The sequence below is a fragment of the Vulpes lagopus genome, chromosome 4 (assembly GCF_018345385.1).
Source record: "Vulpes lagopus strain Blue_001 chromosome 4, ASM1834538v1, whole genome shotgun sequence".
NCBI lineage: Eukaryota > Metazoa > Chordata > Mammalia > Carnivora > Canidae > Vulpes > Vulpes lagopus.
In genome coordinates, this window is record NC_054827.1 from 12,468,000 (window position 1) to 12,494,555 (window position 26,556).

The window sequence follows — 26,556 nt, forward strand, 5'->3', positions numbered from 1 at the left end:
TGGCAGGCAGGAGTCCGCCTTTTCACCTCTGACTGTCCAGAGCCTTTCAGAGGCAAGTGTCTGTATATAGCAAGGCGCCCTGGAAATGTTTGTTGAATGAATGACTGAGTCATGTCACACTAAGAACTTCATGCTTTGGAAAGGGATTCGAGGGTGAGGTTAGAGTGGCAGGATGAGATTTTTCTGCAGTACTACCTCTCTGCTCCATCTGTTCTGGCCCAGATGAGGGGTTGATTTGGATGAAAGAGTGACTCCAGTGCTTCCAAAGTTTGTGTGGGACCTGCCATTCCCAACCATTCATGGGATTCCTTTGAATCCCTTACCATCCATTCATTCCGCCAATATTCCCAGATAACGAGCCAGATGACAGGCATTGCAGCAGCATCTCTGGCTCACACACAGGTGCAGGGAGGTGGTCCCCTTGAGTCTGGAGTGTGACCCACGAGCAATGTTTCACATCTAAGAAGTCACTTGTTCCTTCTGGCATTGATGACCACCCCATGAGAAGGTTCCCCCTCGAAAAGAACTGCCTGCACTCGTCCCCGGAAGAGAAGAGAAGCACAAGAAGCAGCGCCTGGTGCAGAGCTCCAATTCCTACTTCATGGACACGAAGTGCTCAGGATGCTACAAAATCACCGCCGTCCTTGGCCATGCACAAGGGATAGTTTTGTGTGTTGGCTGCTCCATTGTCCTTTGCCAGGCTGTTGGAGGAAAAGCAAGGCTTATAGAAGGATGCTCCTTCGGACAGAAGCAGTATTTAATGTGCCCTGGATCAAAATGAGTGGGAAACTATCCCAATAAACAGATTTTGGATTAATAATAATAATAATAATAAAGGAAATTACTTGTTAACTAATCGGATACATATGTACTGTGCGCTATGAATGCTCTGGACAGCTGAATACGGCCCCTCCTTAAAAGACGGTATATAAGCTTATAGGGAAGACAAGACATCACCTAATAACTAACCTAGAAGATGTGGGGAGTCCTTTAGGCCACGTACAGATTACAGGAGATGCCTGAAAGGGGATCAGGGCCAGCTATGGAAAAGAAAGCAATGGATGGATTTGGGAAAACATCTCTGAGAAAGTGATCTTTGAGCTTAGCCCAAGAAGTTGGGCAGGATTTGAATAATGTTAATTTTAAATGGTTTATTCCTTGCCAGGAGAGTGATTCCAGATTGGAATTCTTTATCCTACTCCTTGACGTTTTCTTATTAAAAATCCAGCTCACGCTATCAGATATTGAGAATAGACCTCCCTTATTTGAATTTTATCCCATGTGCTTTCAGCATTTGGTGAACGCAGTCATGACCCTTTACATAATTTGAAATTTATTCTTGTAAGGGTGGCAGTGTGAAGCTTTCAAACTGTTCTATAACCCTTATAATAAGCAAAAGATAAAGGTACTTTACTTTGCTTGCAGAATTCGTGCAACTCCTACTTGCACTTTTAACAACACTGAAGAAAACCATGGTCCTGGGGGCAAAACCAGGCAGATGCTAAGACCTACTATGGAAAAACAAAAGTACATTGAGAAAAGTAGAAGGAGATCTTTAATAGCCAGGAACTTAGTTTCATGCCAAAGAGATGCTGCAAAATATGAGATATAACAGTAATACATCATCATTTTGAAGCTCAAAACCAGAAAAGAATGGACTTTGAAAATGTATTCCAACAGTGTTTGCAAAACTTGAGGAATTTATAGGGAAATATTTTTTTTTAGTTCTCCCAGAACTTGTTCATGAGCCCCAATTTGAGAAAAAGTTGACTTAGGAAACATAAAGGCTTTTTCTGAAAATATCAAATGTAAATTATCTTGGTGAGTTTCATCTTTAGTAAGTGCTAATTTTAAAAACATCACTAAAACAAAACTACAAAATTAAAATCTTGCAGATGTGTAGGCATCTATGATTCCCAGTTGGAGAAACTCTCCATTTTAGAAAATTATAATTAAAACAAGGAGGATCTTTAACTGCCTGAGAAATAGTAGTTCCTATTGTCTTAAATGATGTGATATCCCCCCTAAAAATTAATCTTTAATTATAAATGGCTATACCTTATGGTAGAGACAGAATAGTAGAATCAAGGAAGTCTAGTTTTACTTAGTAGTTTATAATTTATATCCCACCTAACCTACTACTTCTTTAAAGAACCTAAATTTGGCTAAGACAATTAAAAATTCTGCAAAACAAGAGTGTTGCAAAATTTTTTATTGATTTTATTGATTTATCTCTTTCCCACAGAGCATGTACAACTTTAAAATTTTGAAGATTACATTAAAACATTGGTTTATGCTGCCATTTTTAATATCAAAGGCATAGTAAGTAAACTCTGTGCTTAAGTGAGCACTAATGTGCATTTTGTCCACGAGGCTAAATGAAAAATTACTATTAACCTACTTACCACCCTTGTGGAAAGTTAGATGGGCGTGGATGGGAAATAATATTAATTTTTCCCAGTCTGTTTTGCAGGTATGACTAGTGATCTGTTTCTGTCTGCCATCCCCACAGACTGGATGCTTGAAGAAGGCTTGGAAGGCATCGCCATATTCTACTCCTTTCTGGAAGCTTCTATTCATATTCTATTCCTTTAGAATTCATATTCTATTCCTTTCTGGAAGCAAATCCCTAGTGCATTGGGTTCTTCAGAGACCATTTTGCCACGAGCACCTGATGCAAGGCTTTGACCATGCAGCCTCCCCTTGACCAACACACCCTTTGCTCCGTGCTGGCCACATTCTTGAGAGCTCTGGTTGGCACTCCCTTGGCATTGCCTTCCTTGTTCTTAGCCCTAGATTCAGCACAGCCCTCACCTCTAATCCCTTGATATTTGTTTATTTGGTTTTGTATTCCTTGGAGCTGCCTCACATTAGAATTTCTGACCCCCTGCCCCTGTACAAGGACGTCTGCCTGGTGCTCAGGGATTCTAGAACTTTGCATTTGCTCATTCATGTTTGTGGACTAAACCAAGTGGGGTGGTAAGGAGAGGACTCGGACCTCAAATGGGGTATGTGTGTAACGTCCGGAAGGGTCTTTGTAGATCAACCTAAAAGAAAAAAAGGACAGCTGCTTCCTCGAAACAAGGTTGTGATTGATGGATTTTTTGGTTAATTTTTTATTTTCTGGGCTTGTTTCATAAAAGTCATTAGAACAAAGATGATGGCCTGAAAAAAGTGTGGAGGAAGTGGTCCTGATTTTACTGAAGCTGAAAGATAACTGCGGAACTAGTCGCCAGCCAGACCCCAGCCCTATCACCCAAGTGGTGGGTTCTCTCCCTCCTCAGCACCGTTTCCCAAATAACCAAACAGTATTTGACAGCAAGCAGGTAATTTATTCAGAGGCCAGAGACGAAGAAGGGGAGCTCATGCTCTCAAGGCACCTGCTCCCCAAAAGTTCTCATGGTTGGGGTTTAATGAGGTTAGGGTAATTAAGGGGCTGGTATGCAAGCTGATGCAAACTGATGCAGGAGGTTTGGGGGGGGAGGGAGGAGGCTCCTGAGAATCAGAGTGCTGCCCCTTTTCTTCCTTTAAATGGGCACAGTGAGATCTGGTGCTGCCCTGGTAGGTGTGTTTTTTGTTATTACAATTAAAGTTAATGATCCCAAGGTCCTGTGAAGGGTTCGCACTGCATCTGAACTGGATTAAACTGTCGAAAACTGGGTTATTAGGGCTTGTTTGGAACTTGTTAGCAAGTCCCTGGTGACTTCCCTTGCTCCTGCCCCAGGAGTCCGGAGGGCGCACTTGTCTTGGATGTCTCACAGGTTGCTTCAGCCCTGGATTGCCGTACACTGTGTGCCCTGATGGCCACTGTAAGTGCCAGGGCTGATTAATTCACCCTCCCATTCATTCGTTCACCCATTCTTTCACCAAATTGAGCCATGCACCTGATACTGCACTGGTCCCCAGGGCAACATGGTGCAGCTGCCACAGCCTAGTGGGACCATGTAAGGAGGAAGAAAGGACAGGTGCAGCTGTCCCACAGACAGCAGCTCCTAACCCAGAACAGCAGGTCAGAAATGAGCTTCTTGGAAAAGAAAATATCCCCATTATAGGGAGGAGCAAGAGCAGCGAGTGGGGAGGGCATCCTGGCTGAGGAACCGGCAGGTGCACAGGCTGGGAGGCTAGGGGCCCCAGGGTGTGTCAGTGACTCTCTGGTGGGATCATCTCGGGCCCAGCCCAAGAATCTCCACGATCGTGAACATACCACAGAAATGAAGCAGCCACCGTGCTGTGTGGGTCGAATCATATGTCCATCCGTGGGGACCTCCAGGCACAGTCACCGGGGCAGCTCTAGGTCCGGTCACCGTTTGCTGCGGGACAGATATTGTTGATTGTCGTAGATCCTCAGCCTCAGCAAACCAACACCCCCAGTCCCCATGTGACTTCGTAGAGTCCCCCTCCAGGACCAAAAGATCTCCAACTCCATTCATGTTTTCATAAAAACCAAACCCGTCAGACAGACTCCAACCACCTTCTGGAAAGGTGGGTCAGGAGGCTCTCTGAAGGGAGAGTTTGCAGTTTAGACTGAAACATAAGCAAATTTTGGAGTCTCTGCACTCAGGGACAAAATATGTGGAGTCTGCACTCATGGGGTGTCAACTGCCTGCCTCACACATGCGGTCCAAGGTTCTTTACAAGTTACTTCTGTTAAAGGGGAACCAGAACAGAACCCCAGTGGGGTGCCTCTTAGATGACCTGCATGTCCTCCTGGCTGTGGCTCACGGTGTGCTTTCCTGTTGGGATCCCTACACAGGCCTTGGACGTCTGGCCCCATGCCAAGCTGATGGATTTCAAACTTCCAGCAATGATAGAAATGTCACTTAAAATAATCCATCATCTATTAAGCTAGCACAATCTTTTTTCTTTTCTTCCTTCCTTCCTTCCTTCCTTCCTTCTTTCTTTTTCTTTCTTTCTTTCTTTCTTTCTTTCTTTCTTTCTTTCTTTCTTTCTTCTTTCTTTAAAATAGAATAAAGCACAATGCTGGCAGGACTTTAAGGAAATGAGTACATGCATACCCAGCTGGTGGCTCCTTACACTGCTTCTTCTCTTCCTTGAGAAAAACTGGACAATATGTAACAAGAGCTACAGAACTGTTTGACTCAGTAATTCCCCTTGGGGAATATGCTACAAGAAAATAATGCCTAAGAAAAAAAACCTAATATGTACACATACATACACAGCAGTTGCAATTTAATATGGTGTAAAACTGGAAATGGGCCAGACACACAGAAAAGGGGAAATGACTGGGCAAATTATACAGTGATATGAAATACTCCGTGGCCATTCACAACAAGTACGTGGATCACATCAATGCACTCAGGTCTGAGTATCTCAGCAACGACAGAATGTAAAAGTGCCCTGTACGTGCTGAGTGCGACTATATTCTTTAAAGTATGTCAGTATTCTATGAACATCAGAAGAAAACCTAAAAGGAAAAAGGTAATTTAAATGTTTATTGGGTTCTTTCTTTGTATAGCTACTCAAGTTCATCATTTAAAAAACACATTTTTAAAAAAGATTTTATCTATTTATTTATGTACTTGTTTATTTATTTATTTATTTGAGAGAGAGAGAGAGAGAGCACGCACGCTGGGGGAGAGGCAGAGGGAGAGGGAGAAGCAGACTCTCCACTGGGCAGGGAGCCTGCTGCAGAGCTGGGATCATGACCTGAGCTGAGGGCAGATGCTTAACTGACTGAGCCACCCCGGCGCCCCTAAAAATCGCATTTTAAAAAGGCAGATGGGAATGTGTCTCTTTAGAAGGAAAACAACCCAAACCTGGGAGCAATGCAGCCCTGTAGCCCTGGCCGGTGACAGCACTGAGAGGTCATCGAGCTGACATCGGCAATGCTGCTTGGTCTCTGACCTGCACGTCGTGCTTGCACACCTGCCTCAGACGGGATACACACAGCCCTTTGCTCTGGGCACAGGCCCAGGGCCACGGAAGCCACAGATCTCATTTCTGTTCCACATAGCGCTGGTGGAGATTAAGCAGGGGGAGGCAGAAAATGTCCAGTTTGATTTAGAATGCCACGATGTTCTCCTGTCATCCCAGACCATCCGTCTGGCTGGGGTGGCATTTGCTGCGCTGGAATGTAAAGAAGTCACACGCAAGGAAGCGAACAATGAGCAACAAGCCAATATTTAGGATATTTAGGGTCTAATAACTAAGAAGCATATGGGCTCCACTCCTGGTGCAAACTGGGACTTTCAGGAAATAGTCACCATCAATTCTCTTTTTTTCATTCTATTACTATTAAATTCCAATCCAAAGACTACTTTTGTGGTAACAGCTTTATTAAGATATAATTCATATACCATACAATTCCCCCACTTAAAATATAGAGTCTAGTAGTTTCTAATATATTCAGAGCTGTGAAATTATTACCACAATCAATCTTAAAACATCTTTATCACCCCAAAAAGAAACCTCATGCTCTTTAGCCATCCCTCCCTAATATCACCCCTAGAAGTAGACAACCACTAATCTACTTTCTATCTCTACAAATTGCCTGTCCTGAATATTTCCTGTAAGTGGATTCATATGATATGTGGTCATTTATTTGTATCTGGCTTCTTTCACTTAGCATAATGTTTTCAAGGTTCGTCCATGTTCTAGCAGGCAACCGTACTTCATTTCCTTTTTATGGCCAAATAATATTTTATTGTGTGAATAGATCACCTTTTATTTGTCCATTCATCAGTTGATGAGCATTTGGGTATTTCTACTTTTTGGCTATTATTAATAATGCTGCTATGAACATTCTTGTGCAAGTTTTTATATGGACACGTGTTTTCCTTTCTCTTGGGTATATCCCAGGAAGTGGAATTTCTGGATCATATGGTGACTCTACATGTAACCTTCCAAGGAACTACTAGACTGTTTTCCAAAGTTGGCCACTCCCTTTTACATTCTCAGTGGTGCGCGAGGCTTCTAACTTCTCCAAAACTTGCCATTATCTATCATTTATGGTCTAGTCATTCTACTGAGTGTGAAATGTGATTTTGATTTGCATTTCCCTGATAGTGAATGATGCTGAGTATCTTTTCATGTGCTCATTAGCCATTCATAAATCCTCTTTGGAGAAATGTCTGTTCACTTCTAATCTTTTGCCCATTTTTAAGTCAGGTTGTCTTTTTATTTAATGAGCTGAAAGAGATCTTTATATATTCTAGATGCAAGTCCTTTATCAGATATGGGATTGGCAAATATTTTTCTCCCATTCGGTGGGCTGTCTTTTCACTCTCCTGATGGTGTTCTTCAAAGCACAAAATTTTAAATTTGATGAAAATCCACCTTATCTATTCCTTAGTTGCTTGAGTGCCAAAGACTCTTGAATGTGGTTGAACAGAGACATTCATTCTGTCCTGAAGTTTCTGAGGAAATTTAATTTCATTTAAAATTTCTGGATTCATCATATTATACATCCCGGTTCTGCATTCAGAAAGTTATAAACTCTATGAATATACTCCAGCATGATTCACTAGAATTCCAATTTACAATGCTCTGATTGGGGACCAGGCCACGTTGAGTGACGAAGAGTATATCCCTCCCTGGGAAGTCCCTGAGCTGACCTACATCACTGCTTCTCTAAGTAACTTTCCAGAATCTCCACAAGGACCAGAAGATATTGCAGTTCCCAAAATAAAACATGTATACTATTTGTTCCTGCAATTCTACATCTGGAAATCGATTCTGAAGACATCCTTACACAAGGGTAGCTGCTCAACCGTGTCCATTGCAGAATTACTTTGTAAAAGGGAAAACATTAAGCCTCATCTAAATCTCCATCCATAAAGGACTGACTAAATAAATTTTTAGTGTGGGAATCTCTGAAGCAGTTTAAAAAAAAAAAAAACAGACCTTTAAGTCTCGGCTTAGAAAAAATACCCACAATATATAGTTTATACCAAAAAAGCAGGTAGAAATACTACTTTATTTTTGTAAAAAAAAATTATTGGGCATTGTTGAAGATTAAGAGGATAATTGCATTGTGCAAAGGAAATACGGCTTTCGTGGTCTCTGTTTTCATAATTGATCAAACCTTCATCAGGTAACCCATCCCTCCAGCTGAGGGAGTAGAATTTAAATCATCTAGTTAACATTTCACTTTCCCCCAGCTTGGGTGGCCTTTTAATTTCAGCAGTGTCTATCCAGTAAATAAGTCAACTAAAGGGGGATCCCTGGGTGGCTCAGCGGTTTGGCGCCTGCCTTCAGCTCAGGGCGTGATCCTGGGGTCCCGGGATCGAGTCCCACATCGGGCTCCCTGCATGGAGCCTGCTTCTCCCTCTGCCAGTGTCTCTGCCTCTCTCTCTCTCTCTCTCTCTGTATCTCTCATGAATAAATAAATAAAATCTTAAAAAAAAAAAAAAAAGGCAACTCAAGGGTCAAGTTCCAGGAGAGACATTCCTCCCAGCCCTTTCTTCCTGCCCATGTTGGCTCCTGGGTGCAGGGGAAAGGTTACGTCCTCCTGACCTTGGGGTTGAGGCCCACCATGGAGGTCCCCTTCTTCATTTCTGCTACAGGGTAGATGTTTCCATCCTTGGGGTGTACTGGGTGCTCTTCCTGGAGTGAGGGCAGTCTGCACCTCCCTCCAGACACCCCCTGGCTTCAGGACTTGGCACACCAAGGATGCCTGGGCTCTCCTCTAGGTATGATCGGGGCCTGGAAGCCCTTTCTTGCTGTCTCACTTCACCTTTTGCTAGGGTTCTGGATGTACTTCCAGGTCTTATTGGGATCTCAGGGAGTGTGTGGCAGGAGAGACCCTCACATCTCCCATGCTGACTGGATCCCCTGCCTTGGGAACCATGAGATCTCCTGGCTTTCTTCCACTCCCCTTGCAGGAGCCAGGAGCACTGCCTGGACTTCCTCCGCAAGCCCTCTCTCACCTGCCATGCACTGTTACCACTATGATAGTTCGTTGCCCGCAGGGGCTGGTTTCTTCCCTGGGCTGCAAAGGGCCTTCTGCATTCACCCCTCAGCCCTCCCCTCCTGCCTTTCAGCAGGGGTGGGAACCCAAGCACACCTACCAATGTCTCCTGCCACTTCTCCTGCAAGCTTCAGGAGGGCTGGGCTGGTCGTCCTCCTCATGTATTCCCCAAGGTATCTCATCTGCACGTGGCAGGTGCTCAGCAAGTATCACTTTAATAAATACAAAAAACCTCCAGTGAGGGTGTTGAGGAGGGGGCCAGATGGACACTTCCCTTCTTTTTCTTTCTGGTTCTGACTTTCTCCTGGCCACGGGCAGCTCTCAGCTTCCCCAACCCTGGAGCCCTGGTGTGAACAGAAACAGAGAAGAGAGAGTCCTCCATGAAATGTTACTCCTATTGTATTAGTGTGCAAATGTGATGATGACTATGAGTTTGCTTGTATGCACAAAGAAAATGTTCAAAAGGACGCCCCAGAGAAGTTATCCTTGTGGTATGTGAATTTCAGGAGGAGCATGGGGGAAAGACATAATTTCCTTTATAATGTTCACTATTAGAACATTTTAAATGAGCAGGTTTACTTTTTGTCATTTTGGAGGCTGTTGGTTCGGGGAAGCTGCAGCTGGGCTAGCTAGAAACAGGGAATCCTGTGCAGTTGGCTGGGGGGTACATATCTGGCTTTCTCTGGTTGAGCCTAAGTCAGAAGCAGAGACAAAAATCAGGGAAATTGTCAGTTATTAATCAAATCCTGGCTGTATGGGGCTGATGGCAGGGGTTATTGTTTGGCTTCCTGGACCAGGGCTAGAGATAGCTGCCTAATTGATGGAGAGCAGGCTGGCTTCTTGGGCTGGTTACCACAGATAATGGGTTGGCTTCCTGGGCTGGTTACCATAGATAATGGGTGAGTTTCCTGGACTGGTTACTGTAGATAATGGGTTGGCTTCCTAGGCTGGTTGCTGCAGATTGTGGCTCTGAGTTCTATTTTTATTTACCGTCTGGCTGTTGTCCATTTGTGTATTCAATATCTCAGGCTTGACATAGAAAATTATGATATTTATACAACACACTAGGGCAAGAAAAGGTATCTGCTCAGCTTGGAGACTTCACGTCCTGCCTGTCACCCCAGGGCTGGTGGGAGTGTACATTGTCGTCGGTGCATCTCACCCAGGCACAGTTCTCCTTAACCCCCCTCAGCCTCAGCTTATAGACACATGGAGATCCTCATTCTCTCTTGCAGGGCAGTTGTAGGGATTAGATGGAATAATGTATGTAAGGCGCCTGTTACAAACAAGGTATTAAATGATGGGAGTCCACTGTCTGTTGGGTGTGTGGCTACTACCACCTTCAGTGTAATTCATGCTATAATTGATCCTCAATGTGAAAAAGAATTATCACACAGACTGTCAGCAGTTCACACAGTATGAATCAACTGGACCTTAGAATTTGCAGACCAGGAGTCCAAAAACAGAGACCATGTGCTCAATTTGGCTTTCTCAGTGTTTCTCTAAAATCGAGACAACATTTAAAATTGCAGAGAATCAGGGGCCCCTGAGTGGCTCAGTCAGTTAAGTGTCTGCCTTCGGCTCAGGTCATGATCCTAGGGTCCTGGAATCAGCCCCGCATCAGGTTCCCTGCTCAGCATAGAACCTGCTTCTCCCTCTCCCTCTGCTTGTGCTCTCTCTCTCTCTCTCTGTGTCAAGTAAATAAAATCTTAAAAAAAATAAAATTGCAGAGAATCCACATTAAAAAAATTTTTTTTCTGGCTTCTGTTGGAGATCCAGAAGGCTTCCTGATAGCCATGGGCCACACTGCCCCACGGCTGCCATCAGCGGTGCTTCGATATACACGGACAGCTTCTCATACCTTTCACCACTTCCCCTCGTCTGGTCCAAATCCTTCCACCACATCTACCGGGCTTTTATTTCAACTAGAAAAGCTTTAACACATCATTTTACTTGCGTCTCATAAATGAATACCTTCTTATTCCTGTTTTATATGGCCAATAGCTTCATTTTCTATTAAAGTAACTATAAATAACAAGTATTTTAAAGTATATGTTGTCCCACTTTTTGGTCCCTCTTTAATGATATTTTGGCCCTGGAGAGCCTAAGGTATGTTCTGCTGGTAGAGCAGCCACTCTGTTGGTAGTGCCCGTTAGGACTGAAGGTTAGGTCCTAGCCTGGTTGCCTCTCGGCGAGCAAGGAAGGAGAAGGGATGAGCCTCAGGGCAGAGAGTCACAAGCCCCACAGACGTGTGGTTAGCTATATTTATTTGTAGGTGTAAAGACCATTTCTACATGTTTTAAATGAAAGTGAAGTGTATCTGTATTGGTTTTCTTATACCTGGCCCATTTTACTCCTTCGTGCTACCTGCCTGACCCCTTTGGGCATCTGAGTTTGTCATCTCGCTGTCAAAGATTGTGTGGGCTTGACTCAGAGGCAGATGCCAGCCGAGGACAGTTTAGAGGGATGTGTGTGAGCCTACAGCCACTGCTGATTTGTGCAAATCCCTGGTCAAGGGGAGATAAGGGAGGAGTAACTTGCTGAGTGGAGCGGAAGCCTTCACACCAGACAAGGTCAGCGTTGGTAGTTAGTCATTTAATGGAAACAGTCCCAAAGTGGAGAATCGTGAGAAATGATACACACTCATCTTAGTCAGTCAGATCATTTCACTTTCAAAGACATAAATACACATTCATCCACTCACCTTGGGACGACAGGCCAGGCTGTTGAGGAGACTGTGGTCTGCTGACCAGAGCAACTCTGACTTTTGTGCAGAAACCACACCGGAATGTGGTACCCAGCAAGTCTGCTCCTTGTTTTCCTTAAAGTGCAGTGAAAACTTAAGGCACTTGAGCATTTCAGGTGCAGAAGACGTCGAGAGTCTTATGGCTTTCCCCTAATCTCCTTTAGTTGTTTCACCAACACCTAATACAGGAGCAGTCTGGAGGTACCTTTATCAATTTTTTCCAAAGCATTCAAACTAGTTTTCATCGAAACAAACTTTATTCCCACTCATATTTAATCAGTTTCTGTGAGATATAGATAAATCAAAACCAAAGAGGGGTGTTGGGGTGGCTCAGTTGGTTAAGCATCTGCCTTCGGCTCAGGTCACGATCCCGGGGTCTTGGGATTGAGCCCCACGTCCAACTCCCTGCTCAGCGGGAAGTCTGCTTCCCCCTCTCCCTCTGTCTGCTGCTCCTCCTCCTTATGCTCTCTCTCTCTCTCTCTGTCAAATAAATAAATAAAATCTTTTTTTTTAAGTATGGTAAAATAAATCAAAACCAAAGAGAAAAGACCCAACCAGGTTTAAGAAGAAACATCGCTAACTCAAGGCAAGTGCCACCCAAGTGGGGAGAGTCCAGCTCCAGGGAGCAGCCCATGGGCTGCACCTGCTGCGTGGAGCACCCCCGGGCAGGCCTCCGAGGGGCTAGGGAGGGCAGCAGGGAGAGCTTCTGGCCGCCCGTCTGTTTTTAGGGGCACAGGGCAGAGTAGTGCCGTGGGAAAAGCCTTGTCCTAGCAGTCAGGACACCTGCCCCTGACTTTGGTTCGTTCCCTAACCCTGAGACGAGAAGGAAACCTTTTGGATTCTCTGGTCCACCCCACCCACCGCGCCAATCCAGGGGCTGCCAGAGAATCACACGGGGACACGGCCTACTTCGCTGAGGGACAGAAGCAGTTGGAGGCCCCACGCGCTCCCACCGTGGGACCGACCCACCCCTGTGCCAGGTAAGCAATTGCAATTAAGCCCACTCTCTCAAAGTCAAGGCGTGGCCTTTCTTCTTTTTTGTAATGGGACAGAAGCCAGTGGCTGAAGATCCCACAGAAAATAGTAAAATTGCTTTGGGGCTTAAAAAGTGAAGCATGAATGTCCTTTTCCCTTCATGTTATCCAGACAGAAATGTGGGTCACACTTGACCACACTTGGGGCTTTATTATATTTATATGTGGGCAAACTCCTCATTCTTTCATGCAGATCAAACACTGGCTGTCAATCAGCTTTCTCTCTCTCTCTCTCTCTCTCTCTCTCTCTCTCTCTCTTTCTCTCTCTCTCCCCTTCCCTGGTTGCTATGTGCTTTTTCATGGTACAAAGTAATACAGCATCATCTTTTTTTAATGTAGAAACAATAAGTGAAGGGATGAATGAAAACAAAGAAAAATCATCTGTAATCTTACCACAGACCAAGAGCCATTGTCAACACTTCTGGGGGTTCTCTCACAATGATTTTTTATGCCTAGATATACGCGTACATGGTTCTCTTACCAAAAAAAAAAAAAAAAAAAAAAAAAGGACAAGAACACAATTTTTTTTTTGCCACCCTCTTGGTCCTATAACCTGCATGAGTATCTTTCCATGGTTGTGCCAGATACCATCTGCCTGCCTGTGGTGTGTTGAATGCCTCCCCTCCCAAAAGATACGTCTGCCTAGAACCTGTGAACATGAGCTTATTTGGAACATGAGCTTATTTGCATATGTGATTAAATTGATGATTTCAATAGGGATTTGTCCTGGATTAGCTGGTGGGGCCCTGAATCCAGTGACAAGTGTTCTCAGAAGAAGAGAGAAGAAAGGAGAAACACAGAGGAGGAAGCCCTATGAAGGCAGAAGCATAAATTTGAGTGCCGAGCCTACGAGACAAGGAACACAGAAGATTGCTGGTGGAAGCTGGGAGAGGAGCTTGGATTGGATTCTCCCTCAGAGCCTCCAGAAGCAACCAAGCCTGTGGACACTTTGATTTTAGACATCTGGCCTCCAGAACTTCAAGAGAATAAATGCTCGTGTTTCAAGCCACTGAGTCTGTGGCAATGCATCATGGCGGCCACAGGAAACTATGCTGCTCCTGCAGACACGCACTGTCCATTCTTCTCACCCCTTCCCATCTGGGTCTGCCCTGTATGGACACCACCCACAGCACCCATTACCTTTGCTGCTGTTTTTACCTGAGTCACAGGAGCCTGAGCTGGAGACCAGAGAGAAAGGGCCTCCAGTCTGCAAGGGTCCCTTGGGGTGGCCATGTTCTTGACCAATGCTCATTGCTCCCCTCAGGGCTCCCCACAGCAGTCTCTGCCTCCAAGTTCTGGTCACCCCTCCCTACACGTCCCTCTGGGGGATGGCCAAGGTTGGTACCAGTTCTGCTTGCTGGGAGTTCCTGCACTGTCCCTGTGGTTCCCGTCTAGCTCATTGTGTGGTTCTGCCATTAAAAAAAAAAAATGTATTTATAACTCACAAATTAATTGAACCAATCCTTTATTATTATGCATTTTGGTGGTTCTAGTTTTTTTTTGCTTTTATTAAAAAAAAAGTCTCCGTGGGCATCTTTGTAGTCCCATCATTTGACATGGACATGATTATTTAAGATAAATTTCTAGACATTTCTTTGAACAAATACTTTTAAATTATTAACAATTTATTTAATATTACTATCTATCTAATATTAGGTATAATTAATCAGTATTTAATATTAATTATTCATTAATGATTTAACTCTAAAACTTTTGACACACGGCACAAAACTCCTCCTGAAATGTTGTAGCAACTTACACTCCCACCAGGAGCATAGGAGAATACCTATTTCCTAGCTCCAGCTCTAATCAACCTTGTTGGATAAATAAAACCCCAAGATCGAGTGGTCCCAGGTCTGCTACTAAATGCAAAGCTGTGCATTATGAACGTGAGGACAAAAGAAATTAGCTTTCGGAGCGGTGACTAGAGCCTCCTGAAGTGGAAAAGCATCTTAAATAAGAGAAAAACAGAGCCGCCTCTCCTACAGGGTTATCAGGAGCTTGTCTGGAATAGTTTGTAATGAATGGTTTAGGTCAATGAGAGGGTGATTCCAATTAAGGAATTTTAGTCGAGAGGGGAAGGCAGCTGCCGGCTTGAGAAAGTGAATGACCATTATTGTCTGAGATTAAAGCAGCAAACCCTTCAAATAGAGACCGCATTGTTTGGAAGAACTGATTAAGAGCACGTCTGCAAATGGATGTCAGCGTATATAGAGGGGTTGTTCTAACTATAGAGTTTGTGATTTACTCCACGACACTGACCTTATCTTGAGTGAGTTATGATATTTCCTGGGTCTCAGCCATGAGATCTCTCATTGGGCTGACCTCATTGTGATAAAATAATCAGAGTTCAGGTTTGTCATCGCCATCTATCCAGGCATACCCAGGAAAAATAATAAACAAGTAACTGGGTAACGCTTGGATGTAATCTCACTAGGAGGCCCTGCGGTGAGACTGTGGGAATGCAACCAGAGTGAACTAAGAATCCATAATCCATTCCGACATCTCAGAACCATTCTCTGCTATTTAAAGACCAATTCTACCTAAAATCGAAATATACCTATTGTAAGCTCACTTCATGTTTCAAGAGGCCTCACAAGACGATCTGGACCATGAGAGGCTGGGAGAGATCAGAAAAGAGCTGTGACGGAGAGGGTCTGTCTCTGAGCCACCAACACGAGACCTGGGAGGTTGTTTAAAATCCCAATGCAGCAACTTGTTCATCCATGGTTACTCAAGACCTACAAGAAATCAAGACATGGGGAAAGATGTGGAAAATAAAACTCACCACCCTAAAGACCGCCCCCTCCTCAGGTGTGAGTCTACCTTGAGTTAACATGACCCATGGTTTAAAAAAAAAAAAAAAATGACCCATGGTTCTTCTTGTCTCCTGTCAAGCCTTCTCCTCTTCAATACTCAAGTCTATGTATCTTCCAACCAACTTCCCTTCCCTCCTTTCCTGCCTCCTTCCTTCCTTCCTTTTCCAGAGGTTTTATCCAATAGCCACTCTCCTAGGGAAACTAGAGGAAAGCCCTGCTGGAGCCCAGTTGCCATCTCAGCTGCCACCTGGGTTGGTTCCTGCCATTCATCTTTATCACCTCTCACTTCGTCCCAACTGGATCTGAGTGGTGGCCCATCAGAGCCCGGAAGGGAGCAACAAACGAGCCACTGATGGTTTGTGGCTGGGACACCAGCACATGTGGGAGGAGTCTCTGGCAATTTTGGTCTGAAGAACATCTGGACTAGAAAGAGAAGGCACTTTTTTCTAAAATATTGGTGTTTGAGTAGCAGGAATAAGGGCAAGTGGGGCTTATTTTAGCCCAAGAAAATGAAATAATTTCTGCCTCCCCCTACAATCTACAATTATTTACCTCGAAAGGAATAAATTGGCAAGAAGTCAAAGGAACAAGAGGACGCCAAAGAGAAAGAGCAGCTTATCCCAGGCCCATCCTGCCGCTTCCACCCGCCTCCCTGCGGGCACCATATATTGGCGTCAGGCTCCTGAGAGCAAGGGGCTAGGCGGGTGATACAAGTTTCTAGTTTCTCCTGACCTCGCCTCTTCTCAAGAAATAGCATCAAGATGTCACCCACCATTGTGTTTATTTACCCATTTATTCACTCAGTCCAGTGTGCTATTTAAAAACAGGAGCTCAGAAAAATAAAAATAAAAATAAAAATAAAAATAAATAAAAACAGGAGCTCGGGAGTCTAACTGCCTGGGTTCAAATCCTGACCCCAACACTTACTAACTGAATGACTGACCTTGCAATGTTCCTCACACTTTCTCTGCTTTAGTCGTCTCTCTATAAAATGGGGTTATTATGAGTCCCCACCCCATAAGGCTTTAGGGACGACTGAGAAAGATAAGGCAGTAAAGGACTTAAGAATAGTGCCTGATACATGGTACACGATGTGTCTCATTAGCTAAGAAATGTTCATCAAGCACCTACTATGTTCCAGCACCAGGGACTCTGTGCTTTCTCTCAGCCTACTGGATGACAGATAAGAAAAAGACACGAGGTGGCCAGTGCAGCCACCAGAGCTGGGAGTGGGGAGGGTTGGGTACCAAATCAGTCAGGGGTGGAGGAAGAGGGTCAGGCAAGACTTCCCAGTGGGGGGATGACCTGTCCACTGAATTCCTATGACAAATAAGTCTTGACTAGAGGAAGCAGTGTGGACAGAAGGAAGAGAGCTCCAGAGAGCAAGAGACATTTGCTGGTGGCTCTTTCCGGTGAGAGCAGATCATGTGAGACCCTTGCAGGGCAGAGAGGATGCTGCTAAACCATGGAGGGTCTTTGCTGTCCTCCTAAGGAATTAAATTTCATCCTGAAAGCCAAGGGGAAGCTCTGAAGGATTTTAAACCAGCCGATCCCCCGGAAGGGTTAACCAACCAGCACCCCACCGTCCACCTCATCTTTATAGTGCATCCGAAAGAAAACTTGTTTTTTTTTTTTCTTTTGTCATCTCAAAGATATTTGTAGTGATGCTTTTCTGGGTCTTGAATTGTGGCCAATTTTTCCTGAAGCAGTAGTTAGGATTTCATATAGGCAACTGGCTAGATAATAAATGCTTGCTCCCTCGAGAATTTTTCCCCATTTCTTTTCTCATTTTGTGCAATCATTTCCGAAAAGGGCCTGCCAATTGTATTTCTTCATCTGAGGTCCCTGATGTGGGTGGACACACGGCGGGGCCTTTTGCAGTGTTTAGGGCAAACCACTTGACTGAGCTGTCAAGTCAGTGCGAGCATAATCAGCAGATTTATTTGAGGAAATGTATTTATGGTACTAAATGGCTGTTCTAAATGGGGCCATTATCTGGCCTTTTTGCTATTGCTATAAATGTCCCTCCAGAACGTGCATACCCACAATAAGTTCATCAAGCTTCCCGGACATGACTTTGAGACAATATTTATACTGGTTCCAGTCAATGCACATACATGTTCTTGGGTAATTCCGGTCCTGTTTCTTGAATGTGTCGACACAAACTCAATGCTGGATGCTCTATTAAATGTTTTCAGGGCAATCAGAGACAGAAAGAGGGGAAAAAACAGGGATTTGTTGCATAATCAATGGCACCTAGGGGTGGCAATGCAACTCTAAATTATTCATAGCTTGGAATAAGCTGAGGAGAAATTGTAACTATACATCCTGGGGCCACTTAGAAGAGACTACCTTGGGGATCCTTGGGTGACTCAGTGGTTTAGCGTCTGCCTTTGGCCCAGGGCGTGATCCTGGGGTCCTGGGATCGAGTCCCACATCCAGCTCCCTGCATGGAGCCTGCTTCTCCCTCTGCCTGTGTCTCTACCTGTCTCTCTTTCTCTGTGTCTCCCATGAATAAATAAATAAAATCTTAAAAAAAAAAAAAAAGAAGAAGAAGAAGAAAAGACTACCTTTCTCCAGGACCTGGGGAGAAGGACCCTGTGGCAGGAATGGCCAAGGAATGGGGTGGAGGGGTAGAGAAGGAGCTGGGATGTTTGATTGTTCATTGCAAGTCAGTACCCATTCTGAGAGTGCTGTGGGGGCCTCTGTGGGCCTCACACATTCCTCACATTATGGTGCTATTGGTGCTTTGGGAAATGAGAGAGAGCCTTGTCTAGGGTGAACAAAGCAGTGTGTGGAGAGCGAGCAGCCTTAAGTGAGAAGATGGGACAGGTCACCCAGATTCAGTAAAAGCAGTATGTACAACAGATGACCATGGGAATATAAACTCATACCCCTACCTCCACATCTGGGGGCCTGGGGGTGGGGGGGTGTCATCAGAAATCTTGTTGAGGCCAAAAACATCCTATAACCAGAGCATGGCATAGGCTCTTGAGTGAATGTTCAGATATTTTTTTAAAACATGATTACAGAAGGCTGGGGGGGACCTGGGGGCCTCCAGGCAGGTGACACAGGGTTGCAATGATGCATTATTATGTGTATGGATCAAAAGGGAAAAAGCCTTTGCGATTCATCATTTCCAGATTTGCTGTTCTGAGTCTTCATCGGGCCCCAAGTCAACTCACAGCTCTTGATGCATTTTTATTTCTTTGGCTTTTTTAAATTGCTTTTCAGGGTCCTTTTGTTTGCCACAAAGGAGAGAGCCTATAGCAGACACAATTCCTTCTTTTTAATTCCTTCAATTAATGAGGTGCTAGTTTCTTGTGTTCTCTAATTGAAGCCATTTTTCCTCCTTTCATGAGAGCAACATATAATTGTCCCATATATGGAGAAAGGCCAAACGGGAACCAACAATTACATTGTTTTCAAAATGGAAGTGGTTTTATTGGCTTTTCACACTGTAAAGGGGATTTTTTTAAAGAAAACTTTTTTAAGCCAGACAATACAGAAATCTAAAGAGGAAAATAAAAATACCTGGTGTCCTACCACGCACCTTTTTTATTTTACAAAAATCCCACAATAGATGGTGTACAGTCATGTAATTGGCTTCGTTTTTTCCACGGCTCTATGTCATGACTCTTTCCATGTCATTAAATACGGAACATTATTTTTTTCCCTTTATCTCTATTTTTTTCTCATATTTTTATTTATTTATTGGCACATCATTTTAAACGGTTGCATAGTATTCTATTGAATAGATTCCTTTAATTTATTTAGCCAATCTCTCATTTTGAGACATTTTAGAAGCCATCAAGAGATAAAGGGCCTTTTACTGACACTTTTGCACACTTGTCTGTTTCCTGGGGATCCATCTTAGAAATGGGGACTTTTCATAATTCATGACTACATGCTTGAGTACTTCCTCACATACATCTCTCTTGACACTGCAATTAGAGCAATAATCAAGACAGACCCTGTCCCTCCTTCAGAGTCATTAGTCTGGTAGAGAAGCTGTGTGTTAAACAAGGAATGCAAATAAAGCATGGTTAGCATGAAAAGGACGTGCCTGGGAGCACAGTGAAGTCAGGGAAGTTTGGGCAAAGGACAATACAAGGGACGAACTTCAACTTGTGGGCAATTTGCTGGAGGCGTGGAATTTAAGCATACCTTTGCAAACTTAAGCAATCGGTAGTTCGAAATCATACACATGTGAAGGTAACATTGCTAAGTGTCTTCTTACACGTGGTTAGGACAACAGAAAAGTAACCGGAAACCCAATAATATACAATGAATTGCTATGAACACAACAATGAGAAGCAGTTTGGCCTCTGGATTGGCTAAGATTAAAAAGGACGTGGGTGCACAGGGTTGCCTGTGGAAGGAAGGGCACAGGCGCTTGCAAACTTGCTAGAGGGAGGATCCATTAACGCAAGGTTTCTGAAGGAGCAATTAGCTAAGATGGAGCAAGAGCCATTTTAAAAGTGCCCATCCTGGGCATCAGGGTGGCTCAGTGGTTGAGCATCTGCCTTCGGCTCAGGTCGTGATCCCGGGGTCCTGGGATCGAGTCCTACATCGGGCTCCCCACAGGGATCCTGCTTCTCCCTCTGCCTATGTCTCTGCCTCTGTCTTTCATGAATAAATAAATAAATAATTTTTTTTAAAGTGCTGATCCTTTGAACCAAAATACTCTGTATTTTCCTCATGAAAACACTAACCATGCTTCCTTCCATCCATGAGGGGGCTGCTCTCAGCCCTACTTGCCCTGGATAATACCCATCCCTGCTCCAGGGAGCTCGAAGGAGGGCTTCTCAGGAATGCATACTGGTTCCTGACCTTGCTGCACAAAATGCATCCATGCAGCAGGCTTTGGGTGGACGGAAGGAGGGCAGGAACAGGGCAAGGGATTTAAATAATGATCCCGTCTAGAGGAGCCTGAGGACGTTGGTAAATCCCACAACAGGCTTATTTAACCATTGCTGGGCTGTGGGCCCGTGAGCCATTGCAGTTTTGGAAATCAATCTGAGCAATAAAATGCCATCCCCTTACTTGCTCAACGAATAGTTATTAAGGTCCTCATTTGTGCAAGGCCCCCGCGTCTGAGGGGCCAAGTGTGCCCATATCGTTACACAGAGATCACAAGTTATTGCATATTCCAACTATTCTCACGTTAGAGCTGCAGACCCCACTTCTGGCAGGTGGGCTTGGCTATACCTCTCTTCAGGGTGAATCCCTCTTGGAAAACCAGCCCTGGGAGAAAAAGCACGTGGGGAGTGGGCCTTGCCCCCATCTCCGGGGGGAGACCAGCTCTGGGTGACCTGCACTGAGTTGCCACCCATCACCAGAGAGCAGCCCTGGCGCCCGTGGAGCTGATCTGTCCTACGGGCTAAGAATTCCACCACCGGAGGACCAGAAATCTGTCTTCGGGAAATCTGATTCTGGATACCTCTGGTATTTCCTGTAGCTGTGTTCTTTCTTGCTTTCCTTTGTCAGCGACCTTCCAAACATGCCAGCTTGTCTCCTTTGTACCAAGAGACACCAGGAAGAGAAAGAGGTTTTCCTTGGGGGGAGGGGGGGTTGGAGGGGCTCCCCCACAGCATTAGCTCAGGACTCAAAGCCACACGACTCTAGGGCGATATTGCCTCTTTCTGCACATAAGGATGTTCTCTCACTTTTTCTTCTTCTCGTCCTCCTCATCCCTTCTCTTCCTCTCTAAGCAGAAAAGTGGCCAGAACTCTTGAGGCCTCATCAAGAAGCTCTGCAGAATTGAAAGCTTGACCCTGACCCCCGGGGGCCTGCCACCCAAGGGAATCATCCTCTCATAGGGCACAGGGGGACTTCTGACACTGTGGGGGTTTTGTGTGTGTGTATGTGTGTGTGTGTGTGTTGGTCTTTTCTTCTTTCTTTTCTTCCTTCCTTCCTTTCTTTCTTTCTTTCTTCCTTTCTTTCTTTTCTTTCTTTCTTTCTTTCTTTCTTTCTTTCTTTCTTTCTTTCTTTCTTCTTTCTTTCTTTCTTTCTTTCTCTCTTCTTTTTTTTTCTTTAGCTCTTCCTGAATGTTTACACTTCCATAGGAGAATTATATCCTCCTTTGATTTAATGGTAGCATAGCTTTTTCTCCCAAGGCAAGAAATCCCTAGCGATCGGGCCCAGTGAGAAAACAGAGGCCGTTCTAAGGTGCCCCGCAACCTGGACGCTGAGCAGCATCTGCAAGGGCAGCGTCTCTGGTGCTTTAATTAATTTTCACTGTAGTTTCTGTACTATTGTATCTTCCTAGTGTTTTTGTAAGTGAATTTTTCATGGATGATTGGGCTATTTGTGTCGCTCACTCTGACAGGAAAGAGTTGGGTCTTGGTCTGCGCAGGAACCTCACGGGGCCCCCAGCCCAAAGCCAGTCACTGCAAAGAGAAACCCACTGGGCCATTGGTTCTAATGGCTCGACTGACAGCCACCGAGGCCGGCGAGGATAGCTGGGATGGGGAACATCAAGCCACAGCTCTGGGGTTTGCCGTCAGGGCTGGAAACTGATTGTGGGGATTTAGAAAAAGAGCCGATGGTGTACAGGTTACTGTAGCTTGACAATCCTCATGATTGATTTTTAATTTTAATTTTATTTATTTTTAAAAATTTTATTTATTTATCCATGAGAGACACAGAGAGAGTTAGAGACACAGGCAGAGGGGGAAGCAGGCTTCTTTCAGGGATCCCAATGTGGGACTCGATCCAGGACCCTGGGATCACATCCTAAGCCGAAGGCAGACGCTCAACCACTGAGCCACCCAGGTGTCCCTGACTTTTTATTTGTAGTCTTTTTAAACTTGCTTCCACTGTGAACCCCTTGGGGACGGCGGACCCTCTTAACGGTGTTACACAACCAGCAGACAGCCAGAGAGCCAGCTCCTGAAATTATTTAAAACCAATCTCACTGCCACGTTCCCTCAGATCAAATCCAGAGCAAACACCTGCATTCTTTGCTCTTTGTCACTAAAGGTCAGAGTACACACCAGATGCGGGAAGCCAGCCACAGCAGTGCAGTTTGGAGCTGAAATGTGGTCTGTAGTCGGGCAAAAAGGAGAATACAACCCCCATTACAAGTTTGCTCACTGATTTTTGAGAGCTTGGAATTGGAATCCTTACCCAGAGTAACAGAGACTAAAGGGATGAAGGAAACAGCAAGCCGGAGGGCCCACTTCATGTCTGGGACTTACTGGCTCTGCAGGTCTGAACTCTGTGAGCAGGTCTGGCTCATGGAGACTCAGTTTCCCTCTGGCAGAAAAAAAGGAAAGGGGGCGGGGCAGACTCACCACTCATGCCACCCATTTTTCTGGGGTCCCTCTGTGGCTAGAAAGTGTTTTAAGTGCAGTGGATCCAATTGTGAACGAGACAGATGAAGGCCCTCCTTTCTTGGCCGTGTTGGTGATCCTGAGAAGTGAACAGCTGATACTACCCCTGCCACAGCTATTCTAGAACGGGGGAGACACCCCATGCCAGGGCCCCCACACTGATCAGGGATTCGGGCAAGTCTTCTGGGTTGAAACCTAAAGCCTGAATTGGGACTTCGGGGGGTTGGCCAGGAGTTGGCAGGGAAAATGTTCCATATGCAGAGGAGAGGACTGTGGGTGGCCCAGGCCCCAAATCTGCAGTCCTATTGGATGCAGGATGGACCAGCCATCCTTGCCTCATCTGAGATCCTCCCAACACTCAGGCTCCAGGCTGGCAGGGCACTTGGCTGTGGGCGGGAGCCCCAGTGCCCTTTGCCCTTGCCTGCAGTGGGTCCTAGGTGGGCCCTGCCAGCCAGGGGAGGGGGGATCAGTCCCAGGGGAGAGGGGGACACACCTGAGGGAGGGGGGTGCTGGATGTGGGAGGGGAGCCGGCAGGGAGACAAGGGGTGTCCCTGTGAGCTGGGCAGTTAGTGGTGACCTGATAGCAGGAAACCTTAAAAGTTCTGTGGTTCTGTTAGTTGGTTTGAGGGGCCATTTGACATGAGGGATTTGGTTTCTCTGTTAAGCACGTAAGATATTTTTAGACAATTTTAGAAAAGTCTGCAGGATCTAAAAAAATACCCTTGAACCTGGGTAGGGAACCGTCTGGGTAGCCCTGAGCCTTATTTCAAAGCTCCAGGACCCCTAAATTCTGACCCCTACACAGTCGAGACCCCTCCCTTCCCTCCTTAACTATACGAGACCTCGGGGTCTTGGGCGGGGGCTTTGCCTTGAGCTTCCCATCTCCTTTTCTCTTCCCTTCTGTTCTTTGAACTCACCTGCCAACCTCCTACCCTGCTCACACCAGTCCTCCACCAACCCTCTGCCATCCACAAAGCTGGAAAATGGGAGAAACACAGCCATGCCGCTGCGCCCACTTTAAAGCCCAAGCATTGGCCAGGGGGCTCCTGCCTCCTGTCCCTGGGGTTCAATCCTCCTGCATTTCGGTGACTGTTTTGCAAATAGTCCCCCTTCAGCCCTTCCAGAACCCTCCTGTGGACCTGGTGGAGACAATCAGAAGTCCCGGAAGTGCCACGTCCACCCTCTGCGGTAAACTTGGTCCTTCTGCTGTTATCCTGGGTGAGCTGTTGGGGTGCCTACCTGAGGGACCCCTCCTTTGCACCCTAAGTCCACCCTTCTCACTGTTCAAAGACATCCTGCCAGCAATTAGCCATCTCTCTCCTGCATCACCAACTCTTCCTTTTTGGTTGGACCATTCTATCATTCCCACCAGTGTACAGACTCTCTTCACATCTCTTTTTTTTAACATTTTTTTAAAGTAATCTCTACACCTAACGTGGGACTCGAATTTACAACCCCAAGATTAAGAGTCTCATACTCCACTGACTGAGCCATCCAGGCACCCCAAACATTATTCACATCTTAAAAAAAATTAGAGAGCCACATGTCCCTCAGGCCCCCACATCAGTTCTCTACTCTCTCCCACTTACAGCAAAACTTCCCAGAACCGTGTTCTCTGGACCCTGTCTCCAAATCCAATCTGGAATCAAATCCTGTTGGTTCTACCTTCAAAATAGGTAATAATAGGACATCTCACTACTTACCACCTCTGTAGCCAATACTCTGATGCAAATGACCATCCACCCCTGCTTGGATGATGCCAGGAGCGTGCTGACTGGTCTCCCTACTTCCACTCATACTCTCTTTCCACGGAGAAAGTCACTCCTCTGCTCAAATGGCTTCCCATTGACATCCCAATGGCTTCCCATTGACAACCCAATGGCTTCCCATTGACACTCAGAGGAAAAGCCAAGTGACTGGCTTCACAGGACCCTCACAGTCTCCAGGTCTCCCACCCTTCTGACCCTGTCTCCCAACACCTCCCATGCCTGAGCCCCAACCACACAGCCCCTTTCTTTACCGTGAGGCTCTATCCTCCAAGACCACATCTGGCTCCCTCACGTTTTCCAGATCTCTGCTCAAACATTCCCTCAGGGGGGCAGCTTTCTCTAACCAGCCTATTTAAAACTGCTTCCACACACACACTTCCCTGCTTAATTTTTTCTCCATAGCGTTTATCACTATCTGACGTACTATGTATATTCTATTTTATTTTATTGTATTTCTCCCTGCCTAGAAGGCAAACTTTCTGAGAGTAGAAATTTTTTATTTGTTTCTGTGCAATCCTATCTCCCATAGGAGAGCATGCAATTGCTCCATGAATGACATTATTATTATTATTATCATGCTTATGTTAGGTGTTCCCAGGAGGACAAATCAAGGAAGCAGCATTAACTCTAGTTAACCCACTTTACAGATATGATGATATATTAAACCTGTAACAGGGCACCTGGGTGGCTCAGTGGTTGAGTGTCTGGCTTTGGCTCAGGTCATGATCCCAGGGTCCTAGAATGGAGTCCCACATCGGGCTCCCTACATGGAGCCTGCTTCTCACTCTGCCTGTGTCTCTGCCTCTTTCTCTCTATGTCTCTCATTAATAAATAAGTAAATAAAATCTTCAAAAAAATGTAACAATAGGCATATAGCCAGGGTGTAATCACTATACTCCAAAGGTGGATCTCTGATGAACTACAACTCCTCGCGTCCATGCCTTTGCCAAGCCCCATCCCTTGAACCTGATTTGACTCTCTTAATGAAGCAGGAGAGCTACTAGCTTCTTCTCTCACAGAGTCAAAGAATGAGTCTCCCGGACAAAAGAGAATGTACAAAGTGTTAGTTTTATTAAGCAAAGATACAGAAAAAGCTCTCAGGAGTGAGAGGGGTCCCTACCGAGTTGCCAATAGGGGCTTTTAGGGTTGGCCTTTTATAGAAAACTGACCAAGGAAGTTAAATCTTTCTAACGTCATTACTGATAGTACTATTGAGTAAGGACTGGTAATAATGTCTTTAACAGCTTTCTTCTTTAGGGTCTGGTCATTCTTTGTTGGTCACAAGTTGACTGTCATAAAAAGGGCCCACCTCTGACGCCCAGGGCAGGATGGTCTGGTCTGTTCCCTCATCTCTGGTTTCCTGATGCCTCAGCATTTCTGGGATTTCTGTGAGCCTGATCATGTAGCCCCCTCCCTGTCTCTCCTTACCTAGCGCCGCCTGCCCCTAACCCACTGAGTTCTAAGGCTACATCAGAAGAAGCCTTGCACTATGTGCTGGACTCTGTTGAACGGCATGCCCTGGGAGAAGGCACTGCCACTTCTAGAAGTTCTGCTACCTTGGGGCGCCTGGGTGGCTCAGCCTGTTAGGAGTCTGGCTCTGGATTTTGACTCTGTGATCTCAGGGTCTTGAGCTCAAGTGCCCTGTGGGGCGCCTAGCTCAGCATGGAGTCTGCTTGAGATTATCTCTCTCCCTCCTCTGTACAGGCCCCCACTCACTCTTTCAGTAAATAAATAAATAAATAAAAATTTTATTTTATTATTTTATTTTTATAATAATATTATTATTATTATTTTATTTTAAAATAAAATTTTTAAAAATGGGACACCTGGGTGGCTCAGTAGTTGAGCTTCTGCCTTTGGCTCAGGGCATGATCCCAGTGTTCTGGGATCGAGTTCTGCATCAGGCTCCCTGCATGGAGGCT

The 26,556-nt window shown here is 45.3% G+C and overlaps 1 pseudogene; it reads left to right on the forward strand.

Moving 5' to 3' along the window:
• Positions 1-500: 500 nt before the first annotated feature.
• On the forward strand, positions 501-21,992 carry LOC121488673 (annotated as a pseudogene).
• The last annotated feature ends 4,564 nt before the right edge of the window (positions 21,993-26,556 follow it).